Genomic DNA, 22,250 nt, shown 5'->3' with positions numbered 1-22,250 from the left:
TGGAAAGATCACTGGGTCCGGTTCATAAACTCCGGTAAAATAAACACCTATTAATATCCCGCAAGTAAAAAAAGGAACATGAAAGGGGATAAGCGGCTGAATGCCCCCACTGGTGCCGCTTATCTCCAGGGAAACAAGCCTCCCTTTAATTATGCAATCTCCAGGCCAGCCCTGTGAGCATCAGATATGTTAATGGCGGCGTGCCAGAAGTAGAGGTGGAGTTCCCCTTTAAATGTGCACCTTTTTGGCTAGCCCTATAGACATGAGAGATGTTAATGGCCACGTGTCAGAAATAAAGGTAGGGTTCCCCTTTTAAATCTGCAACATTTGGGCAAGCCCTATAGACATGAGAGATGTTAACTGCGACATGTCAGAAATAAAGGTGGAGTTCCCTTTTAAATATGCAAAGTTCGAGCTAGCGCTATAGACATGAGGTATGATTGACGGCATTCCAGGAATAAAAATGGAGTTCCCTTTTAAATATATAAAGCTTGAGTTAGCCCTGTAGATGTTAATGGCAGAAATAAAGGTGGCGTTCCCCATTTACTTTGCAAAATGCAGGCTAGCCCTAGAGATAAGAAGAGGTCTATAAAAATGTCAAACGTCATCACCCCTGCCTGGTCCTGTCAATCAAAGTGCAGAGGACGCGGCAGTTGCAGTAAAAGTGGAGCCTCTAGGTGTAATGGTAACGCCCCCGTTGCTCCTAGAGGCTCATTTGCATATATTAAAACTTAACTTTTCTCAGCAATGCAGGCACATATGAACATGGGACCAACACAGATGTCTTCAGCTGCCAAGTGCACATGGAACAGGTCAGCCGGTGTCATGGGTAGAAAACTGCTGACAGATGCCCTTTAATGGCAGCAATGAGGTGGAGTTCCCCCTTATTTATGCTGTTTCCTTTTTGCTTGTCGGCAGGCTCTGCCCTGTCTACAGGGAGTAGAAGTTTAAGAATATATATATATTTTTATATACCTACATGGCTCCCCCTCTGTACTAGCAGAGCCCCTCTCAGGGGTAAACGTATCGTGAACAGTCACGTAATGCGTCCCATAAGCCGCGCTCAACATGGCCGACCGCGCATTCTCCAGACAAATGTCCTCCAGATGTGTTGTCATCATGGCGTAGGTTTCCTTCACTCCTAATTATACCTGATCCTGGGCCGGGTGTGTTTCCCTCTTCGTCCTCGATGGGGGGGCTCTGCTTGTTCTCACCGCTTTTGTAGTAGAGACAGGTTATTTGGTTTTGCACAATGATTAAAGGGCTCGCCTCGCAATCGCGTAGAATGGTGACCACATCAGAGCCCGGGGCCGCGCTTAGACCTGAGCGATGGTCGGCTTCTGATCACATTGTGGCCCCTGTTTAGTCTGCCCCTGCAAAGACAAAAAAAAAAAAAGGAATTTTGGGTGTGTAGCAGTTGTTTGCATAAATATTCACGCCCTCTCATTCTTATACATAGGAATTCCCTGAGATTTTAATTTTAATTTTTTTTTCACCAAAAGGGTAATTTTGGTAATAGACGTAACGCTTCTACTCTGGTCACAGGACCCTGGTCTTAAATTGCACCCAGATTTTGAAATCCCAGTAAAGGGCTGTTCTCAATGGACCCCAGCGCTTCATTTTGTGCCCAGTAGGGAGTACAAGTCGCACACAAAATAAATTGCAAAGTAATGACATTTAGGGCCTGAAAATCACCGGTGCCCACCTTTTGCACCCCTGAATGGCGAGTCTGCTGCCTAATGCATCGGTGTGGCGGAGTGGGATGTGTCTGCAGTCTGGGAAAAGGAGGGTTGTCACCCAGCTTTCCCGTGAGCAGATATAAGCACCCAATTGGAAGACTCAAGGACTTGTGCATTTGCTACAAGAAGATGCATCGAAGGCCTCTAAAGTACAAAAAGGAGCACAGTTTCCGCCGTAGCCCCCTCCTCTCCAGACGGTAGATACTACGAGCCGGTTTGCACTGAATACCCCCCCCCCCCTTCCCCAATTGGATGTTGTGCACTTTATTAGGTTGCGTTTAATAGGCATGTTGTCCAAATGAAAGAATGCTTTGTTCCTGTGAAAGAGCCGGGGAGCCATTGTGCGGCTCTGGAGCTCTCACTTGTGTGTGACGAAGGGAACCTATACGTTTCGGGGCTGAATGGAGGATAATGGTGGGAGCTGGGCCGCTTGTGGGGGCAGAAGAGGCGACTTGGGAATGCACACGACATTGTTATTGGCCGCTATACAAGAGCTCCACTTTTCATTCTCCACTCCACCAGCTGAGGCTTTGCATGAGCAAGCAGGTCGATGCCGCGCTCGGAAACCCATCACCCAGTGGGCGACCAGACTGTCCCGACTTTTTCTCAGTTGCAAAAAAAAAAAAGGCCACCCCCCCCCTTTCAAAAAGTCAGCCCGTTACTAGTTTCTGAGTGTGCAGGGTGTCTCATGCAAGTCCGGCTTCATACTGGTCTGGCGATCACGCCATACAGCACGTGCCCGCTGCAGCCTTTCTGAGATCCGCAGCGTTTGCAGTAAAGTGGCTGAGAGTTTAGCAGATCTCCTGCATGCCCTGCAAACATTTTGAATGCTCAGCAATGCACGGGGTGAATTCTGCATCCAATCCAAGACAAAAAAGAAATGCAATAAGTCCACATGCGGAATTTGCTGCAGATTCGTTCTCTTCCAAGTCTGCGGCGGAAATCCACTGCAGAAATAGACTACTGCACGACCGAAATGCTGAGGGTTTTCTGCCGCGAAATCCTCAGTAGCTGCAAAGTGCATGAAATTTTACTTGGTGTCAATTTATGGTGCAGATTTGCAACGCGTAGGGTAAAATCCGCAACAAATCTGCTTGTAACTCATGCAGATTTTGGCACTGTGAAATATTTTGTATGGGGACAGGTACCCGAAGGATATCGATACATACCCTATTAGTTGTGATGCGACTACCCCTTTAAAAGCCCCCCCCCCCCCCCAGGACGATAACCCCCAAGTGGCATATGGCAGCCATATTGTTTGGTTCCGGTTCACATTAACGCCTTGCAGTCACTGACCCGATTCCTTTACATGAAGTTTGCCAGTTGGCTGGAACTAGGGAAATTGGATTGTGAACTCCACTGGTGCAGGAAATGATAGGAGAACATAGTTTGTATGCAAGAACTTTTATTTATTTTTTGGGGGGGGGTGAAAAAGCACCCAATAACCTGGTACTCCCACTCATCTGGCATGTACCCAGACAAGGAAGTGAATGTGCCAGGAATTTGATCACGTGCTCCAAGACAATTGAAACCTCTGTTTAATCCAGGGAACAATAAGTTGTAACAAAATAGTTTGGCCTCTCCAGGCTTTTGCATAAATATTCACGCCCTCCTATTTATTCCTTTTTGCCTATGCGTTAGATCACTGACACGGTGCAACAGACCCAGGTACCGGATCCAACATGGTGGATCCGTTTGTTCAGCAGTCTAATAATGGCTGATTATCTGGAAAACCAGTTAGACCCGTAGCTTTTGGCAGTCAGTTATCTAATAGCTGAGACCAACTGGCCACTTGAATCGGAATAGTAGATGCGCTTCCCTCCGTCTCCCTGATGGTATCAGACAGTCCTTAGAGGGACAGTCCACCTCGCCCACTCTCCCACATTGATTAGCTCCAGGGCTCAGTTTGGGGTTTGCTGGCAGGTACTGGACAGTCTGAAAGGTGCAATTACCCGGCTGGCACCTCCTTATTATCTGATGGGTGCAACAAAGGCTTCCAGTCCTGAGTGCAGTCACCGCTTGTGGGGTGTGACCATGAGCGAATATGCCCCGGGCATTCAGAGTCAGCGGGCTAAAGTGATCTCAACTTATATAGACTGCATTCAAAGAGATTAAAAAAGTTTATTTCATTCTTCTAGTTTCATCCTGGAATCATTATCCTAACACACTCCAGAGCTGCACTCACTATTCTGCTGGTGCAGTCACTGTGTACATTACATTACTTATCCTGTACTGATTGTGAGTCACATCCTGTATTATACTCCAGAGCTGCACTCACTATTCTGCTGGTGCAGTCACTGTGTACATACATTACTTATCCTGTACTGATCCTGAGTTACATCCTGTATTATACTCCAGAGCTGCACTCACTATTCTGCTGGTGCAGTCACTGTGTACATACAATACTTATCCTGTACTGATCCTGAGTTACATCCTGTATTATACTCCAGAGCTGCACTCACTATTCTGCTGATGTAGTCACTGTGTACAGTTGTGGCCAAAGGTTTTGAGAATTACATAAATATTGGAAATTGGAATAGTTGCTGCTTAAGTTTTTATAATGGCAATTTGCATATACTCCAGAATGTTATGAAGAGTGATCAGATGAATTGCATAGTCCTTCTTTGCCATGAAAATTAACTTAATCCCAAAAAATCCTCTTGTTAACTCAGGTGAGAATATTGACGAGCACAAGGCTGGAGATCATTATGTCAGGCTGATTGGGTTAAAATTGCAGACTTGACCTGTTAAAAGGAGGGTGAGGCTTGAAATCATTGTTCTTCCATTGTTAACCATGGTGACCTGCAAAGAAACGCGTGCAGCCATCATCGCGTTGCATAAAAATGGCTTCACAGGCAAGGATATTGTGGCTACTAAGATGGCACCTCAATCAACAATTTATAGGATCATCAAGAACTTCAAGGAAGGAGGTTCAATTCTTGTTAAGAAGGCTTCAGGGCGTCCAAGAAAGTCCAGCAAGCGCCAGGATCGTCTCCTAAAGAGGATTCAGCTGCGGGATCGGAGTGCCCCCAGTGCAGAGCTTGCTCAGGAATGGCAGCAGGCAGGTGTGAGCGCATCTGCACGCACAGTGAGGCCAAGACTTTTGGAAGATGGCCTGGTGTCAAGAAGGGCAGCAAAGAAGCCACTTCTCTCCAAAAATTTCATTAGAACCCGCTGCAGCCCTTTTGACAGCGCAGTACTCAAACGCAGTGTGGCCGCATCGCAGCTGCGTGGATGTGCCCTAATTTAATCAGCATGATAGTGATATCAGCTGCCTTGTCCTTGTTAACACTTTCTCCTGAGCCAACGAGAAGATCAGGGAAAGGATGTTGACAGGTCACATTGTGGCTGAAATGCGGTGGAAATGGTGGTTTTGTGATCGTTAGTTTTCACGGCAAGGAAGTACTTTGTAATTAATTGCAATTCATCTGATCTCTTTTCATAACAATTTAGAATTAATGAAAATTGCTGCAAAAAATAAATAAAAAAAAGCAGCAAAACTTTTGCCCACCGGACACTGTATTGTCGGATAAGGCTGCTTTCACATTAGCGTTTTCAATTCCGGTATTGAGTTTCGTCAAAGGGTCTCTAAAGCGTTTTCTTCCGCTATAGTTTTGTCTCCATTCATTGTCAATAGGGACAAAACTGAAGTGAACGAAACGGAACGCACCAAAATGCATTCTGTTCCGTTTGGTTGCGCTCCCATCGTGGCCAGAATAAGGGCTCATGCACATGATGACTGTGGTTTGGTTCTGCATCCGAGGTGCTTTTTTTGCGGCGCTCGGGTGCGGACCCATTTACTTCGATGGGGCCGCAAAAGATGCGGACAGCACTCCGTGTTGTGTCTGCATCCGTTGCTCCGTTCCGAGGCCCTGCAAAAATGATAAAGCATGTCCTATTGTTGTCCGTTTTGCGAACAAGAATAGGCATTTCTGTAATGGGGCGCCTGTTCCATTCCGCAAATTGCGGAAGGCACACGGGCGGCATCCGTAAAACACGGCACAGTCGTGTGTGTGTGTGTGTGTGTGTGAATGAGCCCTAACGCTGCAAGCAGGGTTTTTCTGTCCGCGATGTGGTGCGGAGCAAGACGGATCTGTTTTCTCTGACACAATAGAGAATGGATCCGTCCCCCTATTGGCTTTCAATGGAGTTCGACTGATCCATCATGGGTATATAGGACATAATACAACCGGATCCGTTCATGACGGATGCAGGCGGTTTTATTATGGTAATGGAAGCGTTTTTGCAGATCCATGACAGATCCGCAAAAAACGCTAATGTGAACGTAGCCTCGCCTGTGACAACAAGCTTGCTGACTGTTTCCATTAGAAGTTTAGCATGTTTAGTATTTGCTAAAATGTAACATCTATATCCAATGCACAGACGGAAGTATCATACTATCTCCTCTCCTGCTGCCATGCTCTTCCTTCTCATTGTCTTGCGTTGAATAGCAAATTATTTATATTTTTGATCGTTCTCCGAGTTGCTGCTGGGGAGGGTTTAGTTGAGGTGAACTTTGTGGCTGCAGGAACCAACTCCTCTCCGCATAGAGGGCAGGATGGAATATGGCGGCCGCTGGGTGAAGATATCATATATATTTTCTATATGACGAGGCCTCTTTTCTCCTGTGACGGATACAGGGCACATTCCTCCAATATTCCCCCCCCCCACCATCCTTCATTCTTACATGAGGAATGTGGAACGACTACATTTCAGCAGCTGTGGGAATATGGGCTCTATCCGGCCGTTTAAAATGTGTTAATCTAGAGCAGGGATGCTCAACCTGCGGCCCTCCAACTGTTGCAAAACTACAACTCCCAGCATGCCCGAACAGCCTACAACAGGGCATTGTGGGAGTTGTAGTTTTACAACAGCTGGAGGGCCGCAGGTTGAGCATGCCTGATTTAGAGGGTGTGTATACTTATTATAATCACGTTTTAAATTGTTCCAAAATTAAAAAATAACTAAATAAATAATTCAACTTTGCGAATAGTGAATGATTAGAAAGACTTTTGTGTGCGTTTCCATGGCTACAGACTACAATCAAGCGCTGTATGTAGTCTGATCCTGAAGCCAATTATTAGAATTAGTTTTTTTTTTTTTTTATAAAGATCGCAGACGCTGCTTAGTATAATTTGGCACTATTTATACCATACCTGACGCACATCTCTTGCCTCTTCCTTTACACTGGGCCATGGTGGTTACACGCAGACCATGGCAAATTTGTGTCACCCAGCCTCATTTATTACAGTTGCCCTTTGCAACCAATCAGAAGTCTTCTTCCATTGCAGGGAAAAAAAAAAATATTTTTTTTTCATTGCGACCAGTTGCTAAGAGGTTTGTAATGTTGCACAGCATTCGGGGGTTACCACAAAGCACACAGTTGTTTTTGTTTTTTTCCACCCGGTACTACCTTAATACCCGCCCTTCTTCTTCTTTTTTTTTTTTTTTTTTTTTTTTTTTTTTAAGACACCAGGTGTTTGCAATTAAAAATATGAAACGGACTCATTTCATTGCGTCCCTTTTGTTGCATTCAGAGAGCACAATACCAAAGTCATCTGTTCTCAGCTGATAAAATCAGAATTGTCTTTTTTTTTTTATTTAAAAATGCTTAAAAATTTTTATTTTTTTTTTACTTTCAGTGAATGCAGCAGGAAGTTTTCCCGAGGTTACGTTTCCATGACACTTGCCCACTTGTAGCCTTCTCAGCTGAAGATGAAAGCCCGGCTCCGGCTTTTGATAGCTGACAACTAATTGGGCCGTCGTCTTATGCGGCATGAGGCTTTTTTTTTTTAAATGTGAAAAATGGACAAAAACAGCTGTAGTCTGTCTATTGTGCAGCTGCAGATAGAACGTGGCGAGGACATCTAATACCGTCTAATCAAGGCGTATTTACCGCGTAACCCGATAGCGAGTTATTTCTGCATTAAGTAATGGGGGGGGGGAAGCTGTCGGCTCAAGGTATTTCAACTGAGGCGTTTGCAAAAAAAAAAAATTCCCTTTGGACGCGGCTCTATGGATTTAATCAGCTGCATTCTTCCGATCGCTTTGAAGGAGGTTTTTCAGTGTTTGCTTGCCAGCGAGCGCACACATCTCCCTCAGATAAAGATCGCTGCCTTTTGTGAACACTTCTAAATTGCCCGTGACGGGCGTTGTTCACCTGCATTAAATACCCGGTGGTCATGGAGCGGTGGGGGTGGTCATGGAGGCCGTGGATGAGAAAAAGCCCTCTGAGATTTTAGCTTGTCATGTGACGTTCCTAAATAAAAGTCTCTTGTGCATGGCAGGTGTCATGTTGGGGCCGCTGGGGCAGGCAGCGTGGCCAGGGTGTAAGGGGAGGGGGGCAGGGCGGAAAGGTGCAGCTTGTCAGGGGTAGGAGACCATGTTGGAATGGTTCCCTTGTCGGGGGGGGGGGGGGCTGTTGGAAATGTGCCCTTGTCAAGGTGGGAGACCATGTTGGAAAGGTTCCCTTGTCGGGGGGTGGCCAAGGTAGAATTAAGCCCTTGTCGGGGGTCCAAGGTGGAAGGTGCCCTTTTCGGAGAGGTGGGGACAAGGTGGAAGGCGCCCTTTTCGGACGGGGGACGGGACAAGGTGGAAGGTGCCCTTTTCGGACGGGGGACGGGACAAGGTGGAAGGCGCCCTTTTCGGACGGGGGACGGGACAAGGTGGAAGGTGCCCTTTTCGGACGGGGGACGGGACAAGGTGGAAGGCGCCCTTTTCGGACGGGGGACGGGACAAGGTGGAAGGCGCCCTTTTCGGACGGGGGATGGGACAAGGTGGAAGGCGCCCTTTTCGGACGGGGGATGGGACAAGGTGGAAGGCGCCCTTTTCGGACGGGGGATGGGACAAGGTGGAAGGCGCCCTTTTCGAGGGGGGGACGGGACAAGGTGGAAGGCGCCCTTTTCGAGGGGACGGGACAAGGTGGAAGGCGCCCTTTTCGAGGGGGGTGGTGACAAGGTGGAAGGCGCCCTTTTCGAGGGGGGTGGTGACAAGGTGGAAGGCGCCCTTTTCGAGGGGGGTGGTGACAAGGTGGAAGGCGCCCTTTTCGAGAGGGGGGGACAAGGTGGAAGGCGCCCTTTTCGGAGGGGGGGGGGACAAGGTGGAAGGCGCCCTTTTCGGAGGGGGGGGGGGACAAGGTGGAAGGCGCCCTTTTCGGAGGGGGGGGGGGACAAGGTGGAAGGCGCCCTTTTCGGAGGGGGGGGGACAAGGTGGAAGGCGCCCTTTTCGGAGGGGGGGGGGACAAGGTGGAAGGCGCCCTTTTTGGAGGGGGGGGGACAAGGTGGAAGGCGCCCTTTTCGGAGGGGGGGGGGGACAAGGTGGAAGGCGCCCTTTTCGGAGGGGGGGGGGGGGACAAGGTGGAAGGCGCCCTTTTCGGAGGGGGGGGGGGACAAGGTGGAAGGCGCCCTTGTCAGAGGGGCGGCCAAGGTGGAAGGCGCCTTTGTCGGGGAAGGGGGGCCCAAGGTGGAAGGCGCCCTTGTCGGCGGGGGGGGGGGGGGCGCAAGGTGGAAGGAGTCTTTGTTGGGGATTGACAGGGCCATATTTGCCAGGCTCTCTGCCGTTGTAGCAGACATTTTTTATAATCCCACCTTGACTGTCTATAGATGGTTAAAATCCTTTGCTTTGCCGTCTTCCGGATTAGTGGAAGGCCATAGAAAGCCTGATAGAGATCCGACAGGATAAAGAGTCCGACCTGCTGCTGTCACTTTATTCCTTCATTGTCTCGTCGTCTTCCACATTGCATTCCTGTGTCGGACGATCATATTTTCCGGATTATCAGATTTTCCGGTTCAGTGTGTATTTCTAGTGTTGTTTTTTTTCTATGTCGATGATTTTCGGTGTGGGTTGTATTTGGCTCACGGCTCTTCTGGTATTCGCCGGTTTGGGGGGGGGGGACATTACCAGCCGCTGGAAGCCGGTCAGAGGGGATCATGTAAAATTGATGTCTGCAATTTGACACTGTGGGAATGCAGGTGGTCCGGGTGACGGGTCCTTGTGTGAGAATGAAACCAACATGCCAATCCTTGCCTGGGCTCGGGGCGCCCGGCCTCGCTCTCTAGGCCTTGAAATGCCTCCTGGCGTTATGAGAGCGGAGGCGCAGCTGATGGGAGCAGCCACAAACCATATGGACGCCTCGCCGCGGCTGATGACATGCGACATGTTGTTTTTATTCAGCAGAGGAGAAGGATCATCCACAGAGCAGCCTGGGAATTCACTGTGCTAGGGTTAGCCGCGGGGGGCACAGCGCGCCTCATGCCTCCACCCTGGTGAGGACCTCTCAGATCCCCCGAAATGTTTATTTTACTTAATTTTTGCACTCCCCGTAAAATAACAATTCAAAATCTTTTTTTTTTTTTTTTTTTTTTTTTTTTTGACAACTGGACGCTACCCGTACCCTGGTTATTAGGGCAGCTCTGACGGATCTAAATCTAGAAAACTGCGATACCTTTAACTGTCTCGGCGTTCTATACCAGTTTAGTAGCGTCGGAGCCCGTCACACTTTGGAATTTTTTTTTTTTTTTTAAGGATAGATTTTTTTATCAAAGAAGTCTGCAACAAAATCTGCACCATTTGATGAGCATTTTGCTGCTGCGCCATGCCGCAGAAAATCCGCAGCAGACACGCCAGGAGTGGCTGCACCCTTAGGCCTCATGCGCACAACCATATACACATCGCGTAGATGTCCGAATCCATGCAGCCATGCCGCAAATGATAGAACCTGTTCTATTCCTCTTGGGTTTTGCGGACAAGAATAGGCTTTTTTATTTTATTTATTTTTTTACAGCGGGTCCCTTGAAAATTGCGGGATGCACACGGACCGCATCCGTAAAACCAGATACTGTAGTGTTCTGGAGGCCTTAAACTACCACTGCTACAATGCCCTGCTGTAGGCTGATCGGGCATGCTGGGAGTTGTAGTTTTGCAACAGCTGGAGGGCCGCAGTTTGAGGATGCCTGCCATAAAGGGCGATTTCACACTACGAATCCGATGCAGATGTGAACAGAGCCTTATAAATACATTGGTCCTGGGGGAGATTACATACTTTCCTGGGGGTCATCTCTATATTCGGAAGCCCATTCCGAGCTCCGTGAGCGCGTGCTCCCGGCTAGACGGCGGTCTGCACATTCCCGGCCAGTCTTGTGGAGGGGTCTTCACAATGGCAGGAGCGCTCTGCTGGTTGTGAGGTGGGGGAAGGGCTGGTAATCAGTCACAGACTGTCTCCCTGTCCTGAGGCCTCCTGGAACAGTTTAATTGAAACCGCTTGCCTCGAGAGGCTTTTGTTGAGACCAAACTTATAAACCCCCCCCAACCGGAGCCGCCGAGCCCTGATAGCACATCATTACAGCCTCCGTCCCTGGACCACTGTGCACACAGAATACAGAAGATCGAACTTCTGCTGATCCTCGTGAGGCTTCTTTCACACTTACGTTTCTATTTTCTGGTATTGAGATCCGTCATAGGGTGTCAATACCGGAAAAAAAACTGCTTCCGTTTTGTCCCCGTTCATTGTCAGTGGGGACAAAACGTAACTGAACGGATCGCTCCAAAATGTATTCCGTTCCGTTCTCCTACCGGAGAGCAAACCGCAGCATCACGTCCTGGGATGCGGAGCAAAACGAATCCGTCATGACCCACAATGCAAGTCAATGGGGACGGATCAGTTTTCTCTGACACAATAGAAAACGGATCCGTCCCCCATTGACTTTCAATGGAGTTCATGACGGATCCGTCTTGGCTAGGTTACAGATAATACAACCGGATCCGTTTATAACGGACGCAGACGGTTCTATTATTAGTAACGGAAGTGTTTTTGCTGAACCCTGCCGGTGTGAAAGTAGCCTGACTTTCTTGCAGACAACACAGGGGTGACTTTCCTCCTGATCCCTACCATTTTTGATCCAGGCCCATAATATCTGCTTTCCTAAAGCAGACAAAGCGGTGGGGGAGAGCTCCTGCTGCACCCAGTTGCCTTACAGCAGCAGAGAGGCTAATCTCTTGGGACATTTGGCAAATTTTTTGAGAGTTTTTTAAAGACATGAGATGGGATAGGATCAATAAAGTAGCATTTTTTTTTTTACACAGTTGCATGCTGGGAATTGGATGCCGTTGGGGTATGGCGCTGTATGCCCTAGACTTTATACCATGGCGAGAGTCTAGGAAAATTCCTTGTATTACTGCAGCTTTTGAGGACGATCCCTTCAAGAGTTTGCAGCTTTATGAGCCTGGACTTGGGACTTTTGGGTTGAAACCATTGTTTTTCTTTCCTTGAGAAGCTTCGTCCGTCCGGGTTCACTTGCTAATACAAGTCCAGGCTGAAGAAGAATGCCGGATTGTAGTGATTAATCGCTGCGCGTACGAGGTTGTAATGACCGAGACATTAAATGCATGTGTGATATGATGCCCCTAGCCCTGGCATGGCCCGTGCTCAACACCAACTTCATAGGTATCACACAATACCCTATGCCACCATTCACTTGCCAGATGGCAGGGCGTCGCAGATGATCATTTGCGTAATGTTTATGCCGACTCGGCTAAACCTACGGTCAGCTGAAGCCAAAAGTCGACCTTCAGAATATTTTTGGGATTGAATAAACCAGGGATGGTCAACCTGCGGCCCTCCAGCTGTTGCAAAACTACAACTCCGGGCATGCCCTAATAGCTGTAGGCTACCCATGCATGCTGGGAGTAGTAGTTTTGCAACAGCTGGAGGGCCGCAGGTTGGGCATGCCTGGAATAAACCATGTGCAGGTTGAATAATGAAAAATATTATTTTTGATTTTTCTCACGTTTTGCTGCTTCTGGATTGAAATTCTCCCTGTGGATGACGGCCTCGCTCGCTTTTAATGATTTGCTGCTAATTGCCGGCTGATACTTCCCCGAGCGTTGAATGATTTATGTACAGACGCTACTGGCGCGCAGAGTCCGTCTCTGTTCACGTCGTGCTCAGACTACATGGCTGCTTTAGGTCTTATGTACTGAGCTGTACGCAAGGAGCCCTGTACGCGCTCACAGGGCCTGGCCGAGTGTGCATGCATGTGTTGTGAAGGGAGAGAGGGGGGTAAGTTGCTGCTACACACCTCCGCCCAATCGGAAAACACCCATACACATAAGGGCTCATGCACACAAACGTATTTTCTTTCTGTGTCCGTTCCGTTTTTTTGTTTTTTTTTGTTTTTTTTGTGGACCATATGCAGAACTATTCATTTCAATGGGTCCGCAAAAAAAGAACGGAAGTTACTTTGTGTGCAGTCCGTTCCGTGTCCTATGGATAGTACTGTTCTATTAGGGGTCAGCTGTTCCGCAAAATACAGCTTTTTTTGCAGATCCTTTTTTTGCGGACTGCAGAATACATACGGTCGTGTGCATGAGGCCTAAGAGTGCATTTACAATCATGACCATATTTTGGGTTCGAATGTGGACCCATTAATTTCAATGGGGCCGCAAAAAATGCAGACAACACATGGATGGTCCTCAGTGTGTTTCATCTGCATCCGTTCTACTGAGCTGCAAATGATAGAACTTGTCTCATTTCTGTCCTTTTTGTGGACAAGAATGGGCATTTTTTTTTTTTCAATGGGGCTCCCAAAAAGCGCGGGATGCGCACCGACCACATCCTTATTTTGCAAATCCACAATTTGCGGACCGCAAAATGGATACGGTTGTGTGAATGCACCCTTAGGTGGTTGGCTGGTCCAGACAAAATCTGTGGGTTCTCCTTAAATAGGTTTTCCAGCTTTAGGCCTCCTGTGTGTGCCCCGTGGCCGTGCAAATTGTGGGCCGCGATGCACAAGCACCGACCGCGGGGCAGCCGCAGTGGATCGTGGACCCATTCACTTTAATAGGTCCGCCATCCGCCCGTTCTGCAAAAAGATAATAGAACACTCCGTATGACTTCTGTGGGTTTCCGTTCCGTGTATCCGTATTGCGGAATGCCCACGGAACGGCGTCCGTGTATTGCGTATCCGCAAATGCGGTCCGCAATCCGGCAACGGGACACCTACGGTCGTGTGCAGGAGGCCTTATGGAGATTTTTAACTTTTGCTCGCAGCATGCTCTACCTGTGGACGACAAAAAAATACAAAACATACTCTCCTGCTCCTCGCTGCTCCGTCCTGGATGGATGGGGTTCTCATGTGCCGCTGCCGCCAATGGCTGGCCCCAGCGGTGACATCCACCTGCAGTGGCATGGCGCTCAGGGAAGCATCACCGCTGAGGCCAGCCATTGGTTGCAGTAGGACGTGAGACCCCGTGTCCAGAAGTTTACAGGCCGGGAGCAGGAATGAAGCGGAATTTTTTTTTTTTTCAACACATAGAGCGGGCTGCTAGTGAAAGTTAAATGGCCAAAAACCTGGACAACCCCTTTAATGCTTTAATTCTCCTACAGTTTTGCGAGGTCCTAGGTAAAGCGGAGCCCCATAGACTTCAATTAGTGCTCCCTAAAAATTATTTAAAACCTTTTCCTACTTTTCCCAAACTTGCTATGAACAGACCCTTTCTGTCTGTGCTGAGAAGTTGATGATGAGATTTTACAGTTTCTCCTTGCAGCAGGGAAATGGTTAACGGCCCCAGTAATTGGCCGCCCTGTGTTTATAGCCATTGGTAAACTCTGGTAATTGGGTGTCCTGTTTCCTGCGAGCTTCCCACTCGCTGAAGGGAAGGTAATGGCCGCTGGAGAATGTGCTCCTTTCAAGGGACCAGGGCCACCAAATGTTTTCCATACTTCACGGCGGCTTCAGGAGTTAAAGGAACGCTCCCTGATTTCTGTCTTTCCTGTTTTGAAACCTGGCATGTCTTGGAAAGAAGCTTTGAAGGTCGTGTAGACTTTTGCAACCGTTTGCCATCGCTCCAGCACATCTGAGAAAAAAAACAAAACAAAAAAAAACACTAAAGTAACTGTGCAAATAGTGTTGACATCATATCCCCTGCCGTTTTGTGTATACAGCTCCTATGCAGAGCCATAGGTATAATAATAATTGCAAGACGAGTGCCGTGTGATCCTGCAGTCGTGTACAGCGCTGTTCACATTTGCAGCAGAGGCTCTGATGGCAGCTTTCTGCAGAAATTCCATCATAGTTGAAAAGGAAGATAATGCAGCCTGCTGGAAATGATGCATAAGCACAGTGCACTTGATATTACTCAGTGGGGTGCACTGGGCGCCAACATACATCAGATTTGGTGTGGACAGAGCCTTAGGGTATGTGGACACGGTGGATTTTTCTGTTAAAAAATCTGCTCTCCTTCAGACAGTAGCAGAAATGGTCTGGAACAGGCATGCTCAACCTGCGGCCCTCCAGCTGTTGCAAAACTACAACTCCCAGCATGCCCGAACAGCCTACAGCAGAGCATGGTGGGAGTTGTAGTTTTACAACAGCTGGAGGGCCGCAGGTTGAGCATGCCTGGTCTGGAAGATCAGACTACACAGAGGGTTTGTTTGCAGTCTGTAACCATGGAGACACATAGGTTTGCATAGGCACATTATATACAATATGGTTGCAGAAATTGGGACCCAGACAGTTGCTGGGGGCACTGGAGCAAAGAACTGCATGCCAAATCCAGCGTGCCCTTAAAATGAAGTCTTTCAGGGTGCGCTTGGGTTATTTTAAATGAAGCTCTAATAGTTTCTTGTCCACTTTCTCCCATGTCTTTGGCATAATGGACACTTCTTCAAAGGGATCTCTCGGGAGCCTCAGCTCATTTGATAGTGCATGGAAGAAGATTGCAGGGCTTCTTCTTAGGGGACTTTCACACTAGCGTCGCTGGATTCCGGCAGGCAGTTCTGTCGCCGGAACGGCCTGCCAGATCCGGCAATCTGCATGCAAACGGATACCATTGCAATACCGGATCCGTCTCTCTAGTTGTCATCCGAAAATATGTATCCGGTATTTATCTTTTTCACAATTTTAAAGCTCTGCGCATGTGCAGACCGCAAAACCGGATCCATTTTTCCGGACCACTTAGGGCATTAATGCATTTTAACGGAAAATAATGCCGGCATTCCAGCAAGTGTTCCAGGAGTTTGGACAGAGAAAATACCGCCTCATGCTGCGGTATTTTCTCTGTCCCTAAACCGTACAGTGACTGAACTGATGCATCCTGAACGGATTGCTCTCCATTCAGAATGCATGGGGATAAAACTGATAAATTTTTTTCCAGTATTGAGCCCCTAGGACGGAACTCAATACCGGAAAATAAAACCGCTAGTGTGAAAGTACCCTTACCTGAGCGTTCATGCAGGAGGCCCCATAGATTGTAGCCCCTAATGCAGAATTGCCTACCAATATATACCAGTGTCAGACTGTGCAACTGGTGACCTCCAGCTGGACCTTCATCGCAGACTGCTGGCAATTCAGTCATAAACTTCTAGCAGGAATAATAGAGGAATGGCACAACATAGTTCTATGGGTGATGCAGGTAGTCACTATAACAGACATGCCAGGAGAAGGGGACAGGTCCTCTTTTACTAGGACTGTTACGTTTGTGTCCTGTCCACACAACACTCTTTACTATGGATTGATACATTTTACCTGCTCTGATACATTGTGATGAAACATTTGTGCTGCTGCTATGTTTTGCTCAGAGGATTGTCTAGACTGGATTCAGTGATGGCAGACCCTAACCCTCAGAAATATTAGGTCTGAACGTTCCAATTCATTGACAGCAAGCACAGATCTTGAAAATTCTGAGGAATTGAACAAAGTCTTTTAGAAAAGGCAATGATAAGTCTTCCCGTCTAAAAGACATTTGGAGAAGGCCACCCGAATCGGCGCAGGGCACCGTGCAGAAGTCGGCCGTGGCGACCAGTCAGATTGATGCATTTGTTTTCTTCAGAGCTGGAATCTGTTTGCCGCGGACAACTTTCCTCATTTTCCTCTGGTACTGATTAATGTCGATACTTGGGGACCCTGCAGACTCCTCTAAATATTAATTCATGTAAATGGGAAGCCAGTTGAGTTATTTTGCGCACATTTACAGTCACAATGGCATATAAATTCGGAGACTATCGTTCCGCCACGCGTTTTGTGTTCCAGCTCCTGATAATTACGTCGCGCCTTTCTGTGTGTGAAGTCTTGTTAATCACATAATAGCAATATCAATTGTTTCATAATGATCTCCTGATCCCCAGCGCAGCGGAGGGAGGGAGCGACTTACGCCATTTTAATTAAAAATCTGAGATGCGCACAGTGTGACGCCATGAAACGCCACTCATCTCTCCTCAACTGAACAAGCAGACGTCCTCGTGAGAAGGCTGATTGATGGCACGGTACAGGGACTTATCAGAAAAGCGCAACATGTTCTAGATGATCAAATGGCGGTTTAATGGAATTCTACTGTATAGGGTGTGCAAAACAATGGATTCTACAGACTGTTGCAGAACACTTACTACCAGGTTAAAAAAAAGCAAAACTTGTCATTCAAAATATATTCAGCTTTTTATATGTGATATAAAAACTAGTATGTAATCTGGAATTTGTGTCCCAGGGCAAAAAAAATCTTTAATAATATTTTCACATTACCAATCAAGGTTTTGCAAAGGCCTCATGTCCTGGAAGTTAGAATGGCCTAATTGGTCTTGTGTGAATTGGTATTTTGTAGTAACGGAAAAAAGCTCTTTAATAAAAGTTGAAAATAAACATTAAATTGTGCTGAATATTGCTACACATGTATGACATTGTACGGCTGCGCCGACCGTAATAAAAGAAAACCACTTACAGTTCATTTCTCAAGACCAGATGTGAGACAGCTGCGGTGTGGAGGATACTGCCTATTATGTACAAGAATATAATTATTATAATACAGCTTCATATGTGCAAGAATATAACTACTATAATACTGCCTCCTATATAACTACCATAATACTGCCCCCTATGTACAAGAATATAACTACTATAATACTATCTCATATGTACAAGAATATAACTACTATAATACTGCTCCTATGTACAAGAATATAACTACTATAATACTGCTCCTATGTACAAGAATATAACTGCTATAATACTGCCCCCTATGTACAAGAATATAACTACTATAATACTGCCCCCTATGTACAAGACTATAACTATTATAATACTGCTCCTATGTACAAGAATATAACTACTATAATACTGCTCCTATGTACAAGAATATAACTACTAAATACTTCCTCCTATGTACAAGAATAGAACTACTATAATACTGCCTCCTATGTACAAGAATATAACTACTATAATACTGCCTCCTATGTACAAGAATATAACTACTATAATACTGCCCCTATAGTACAAGACTATAACTACTATAATACTGCCTCCTATGTACAAGAATATAACTACTATAATACTGCCTCCTATGTACAAGAATATAACTACTATAATACTTCCTCTATGTACAAGAATAGAACTACTATAATACTGCCTCCTATGTACAAGAATATAACTACTATAATACTGCCTCTTATGTACAAGAATATAACTACTATAATACTGCCTCTTATGTACAAGAATATAACTACTATAATACTGCCTCTTATGTACAAGAATATAACTACTATAATACTGCACCCTATGTACAAGAATATAACTACTATAATACTGCCTCCTATGTACAAGAATATAACTACTATAATACTGATCCTATGTACAAGAATATAACTACTATAATGCTGCTCCTATCGATAAGATGATGACTATAAATGAGAAGTCTGATTGGAGTTGAGTCCATTTGTATAGGTCTTGTGATATCCAGAGACCAGTGTGTGGTTTCTGTCTTGTCCGCCTGGTACACGCTCCGTACACTGAGCTCCTCCGCCGGTCATTGTAATGTAAATGAGGCCGCCGTCTGCAGCGAGAGGATTCTGAGCACGTGCAGTGAATTCTCTTCCGATGCGGCAGATTTCTATTGGACGTCCAGACGCTCTTCTCATGTTGTGTGAGTGGAGTCACCTGTACGTTTTTGGCTTCATTTAAAGGATTCTGTAGGTTTTGTGTAAGCAGAGGCCAAACCCAGTTCAAAACTATAAAAAAAAATAATAATAATAAAAAACGGGGTCATGACAGCTCTTTTGTGTCATGCTCCGCCCCCAGGCCCTGCTCTAAGCATAATATAATGTATCCGTTTTCCGACCAGTTCTACTTTGTAAAAAGTCCTTTCTACTATACTTTGTCAGTTCCTCACCATTTTCAAAATCTCTACTTGCTGTCAATTAATGGCACCATTCTTGTTCTCATCCGGAGGTCTGTACAGGCCTAATCCTTCTCACAGCTGAGGGTTTGTTACTGTTGTATCACCTCTGAGCTGGACAGGACAGACTGATACCATGTGACCTGCACTGATACAATGTAACGATGTCACAGCTACTTTACATTGATCCGGTGAAAAGAATGTTCTGTTTTCCTTTCCCTTGAAATGATGGTACTTTGTGCCCGTGGCCATTGGCAGGGCCCGTCCTCCCCGGCTTATACTTTTGGGCAGGGTCCCCAGCAGTGAAGGCTCCAATGCTGTGGCCAGGGGCCCCGGGCACTGCAGCCATCTGTTTTCTTTTACGGCTTTTGTACGGGCGGGCGCTGCTGGCGGTGTCGGGGGCTGAGCTGTAGTCAGATTACACAGCCAGATCCTCGGCCTCCAACATGTGGTACCGATTTTTCTGGCCCTTCGCCTCGGTCCTAACCTTCAGCTTCACTGATTGCTTTCTGGCAATTTTTCAGATGGCTGATTGTGGAGGGAGCCTTGGTTGGGGTCCCCCCGACTTTAACGATTTCCTGACCTGTTTTCGAACATTTTTCCCCATCTCTCTATACTTCACCGGATCGGCTGCCTCCTGACGTCAGCTCCCGTGAAAGCTGGGTGACAACTCGTATTGCAGCCACAATCGGAGGGGTTGTCGCCAAAAACTCTCAAACTGCAGCTTATGCCAACCAATATGGCCCCAATTACTGGTCCCACGGGCCTGGCCTCCCAGATTTCCCAGGCTCGTTATATACACGGCGGGGCTGACTACCTCTGTGGGGAATAAAGTGACGCCCATATTGGTTGTCACGCAAGGATTTTTTTTGTTTTAGCTATGAAGGTTTTTTCACGTGGGAGGTCTGATCGCTTGCATCTGCGCCTGGCACGCGGCCGGACACCCAGCGAGGACAAATCCCACAAAACTGCCCCCTCTATCTTTCACTACAAGTCCCAGCATGCATGAAGGCGTCCTAGTAGGTTAGGGATTCCACTGCTACTGCAGAACCTCTTTGTGGCGAGGCCTGGGCGGAGTCGTTACTTGCTCTTGTTTCCCTTCCGTCCTAGCGTATGCGATGAATGCCACAGTGTGAGAATGATTGGAGTTATAATCCTCGGCTTCTTATGATCTTCATGTGATTACTTTCTCTATCGCTCCATTCACTGACATTCTCTTTGAATTTATCCTCGGGTGGGTCCCAGGAATTCGCCACGTCCCCCACCCCTCCTTGTCCTTACGACCGCGCAGAACAAAGTTGACTTTTGCGCCGTTTCTTATGTATTTTGCGCCTTATCCGGCTCGTCAGTTCAGCTGATTGTTCTAGTTCTCGGTTATCAGCCGGTTCAGCCTGGGCCGCGGCTTTAGGTGGTCCCCTTCCATGTGATGAGTAAAAAAACTGATCTTGCCACGGTGGCGGCTGCGTCACGCGTCTCCGCGCTTAAGGTGCATCCACTCAACTATTGGGCCGTCTGCCAAATACGGATGCGGCCTGTGTGCACACCGCCACGTTGAAACGGACAAGAATAGGACATGTTGGATGTGCACAGCAACACGGGCGACATCCATGTGCTGTCCGCATTTTTCGCGGACCTATAGGAATGAATCTGTCCACGTGTGAGCTGCAAAAAAATGTTGCGTTGTCTCCAGGTTCCAGCTACATCGCGGTCACATGGCTCATTAGGTGGGACGGGGGATGGAAAGATGAGCGTTTTTTAGGGGACAGATTTTGGCAAAGATTGGGTGCAAATTCTGCAAAAAAAAACAAAAAAAAACCTCCACTTGGATTTCATGCGGATTTTCACTGAGATTGGTGAAAAGGACCGACCTGCTGTGGATTTAAACTGGTCGCTACCACGGGGTCGCTATCGGCGCGGAGTAGATGAGATTTGCTACAATCTGATCATTTCTGCTGCTGCCGTCATCCAGAGCTACAACTATGCGCAGCGGAGATTTTCAGCAAATCCAACGACAAATCCAGTTTTTACGTTGTCTGCGGAGATTGTAACCTTTTTAACAGGAAAGACGGTGCCGCAGGTTTCAAGGTCTGCTGCGTGTGGGTAGGAAGAATCCACGACCCGTCTGACATCTAAACATGGCGTATAGGTTCTATTGTATTGATGCTACTGCAGGAGATCCGTACGTGTTGGGTTGTTTTTGAATGTAGCTTCTTGTCTCGTATCTGGATGGAAATGGCGAATCCGCTCTGCCATTTATTTTTTTCTACGACGCTCAGTAAATAAGAGGGGGGGGGGGGGGGGGAGTTGGATGCAGCAAGTTATATTTCTGGCATTTTGCTAGCAATTATTTCATAGCCTCAGGGAAGAATCGGAAGACGTTATCTGCAAACCGCCGGGTGACTATACCTTTTTTACCGAATGGTACAGTCCTAATTTAATGTGGATTTACGGGTTTTTTGGTTGTCTGTGAAAATGGCAGATTTGCTAATAGGTGTTTTTTTTTTTTTTTTTTAAACCTCTGCTGCACTGATTTTAATGAAAACCAGAAAGGGAAAGTTCAAAGTGTTTGCTGGCGAGGGCGATGCGGGCGCGTGCTGGTGAAATAATGCTCTCGGGGTTAGCGCAGGAAGTCAATTGTTAGCATTGAAGACTTTTTTTTTTTTTATATTTAGGCCAAATTGTGGAACATTCGGTATCCTTTTTTTTTTTTTTTTTTTTTTTTTTTTTTTTTTTCATTTGAGAATATTCTAATGGTAACTCCCATAGCAACCAGTCTGAGTAGTTTAAAGAGCACTAGTCAGCAGGAGCAACCCCAACTGAGAGACATTGGGGGGGGGGGGGGGCACTTCGGCTTTCCAGGCAGGTCGTTGCAGGATTATATATATATTTTTTAAACATAAATGGTAACATGTAACTTTTTTTATGCCAATTTGAGCAACTAAAATGGCGTTCCAAACTTGGGTCTTGGAAAGTCGCCTTTCACTATTGCCATGTTTCTGAAGGGTACGCCAAAGACATACCGATAGGGACCTTAGATTGTGAGCTCCTGGGGACAGTTGGAGGCTAATGTCTGTAAAGCGCTGCGGAATATAGTAGCGCTATATAAGTGCATAAAATAAATAAGGGTACGCCAAGATCCATCAGCAATGCAGGAGGAGGCCCCCTGTAGTCTCTCTTATATTGTAATGGTGGCCAGAGGGGGCGCTCTTCCACTGTTATATCTGAGCAGACACTTGCTGGCTCATGGTAACCATCTATCTACCCTTACAAAGCCTGAATCCTTTTTTTTATTTATTTTTTTGGCTGCTTCTATTCCCTAGGAGCCGCTAAACGGAAGAGATTTATTGCTGCCTT

The 22,250-nt window shown here is 46.8% G+C and overlaps 1 protein-coding gene across 1 annotated transcript in view; it reads left to right on the top strand.

The window, feature by feature from the left end:
- Positions 1-22,250, top strand: part of CACHD1 (cache domain containing 1) — a 95,092-nt gene that overhangs the window by 8,696 nt on the left and 64,146 nt on the right. The gene's annotated exons all lie outside the window — the stretch shown is intronic.

Source organism: Bufo gargarizans, chromosome 7 (assembly GCF_014858855.1).
Source record: "Bufo gargarizans isolate SCDJY-AF-19 chromosome 7, ASM1485885v1, whole genome shotgun sequence".
Classification (NCBI taxonomy): Eukaryota; Metazoa; Chordata; class Amphibia; order Anura; family Bufonidae; genus Bufo; species Bufo gargarizans.
The sequence above is the reverse complement of the archived record's forward strand: the minus strand, read 5'-3'. Positions and strand labels throughout refer to the sequence as shown.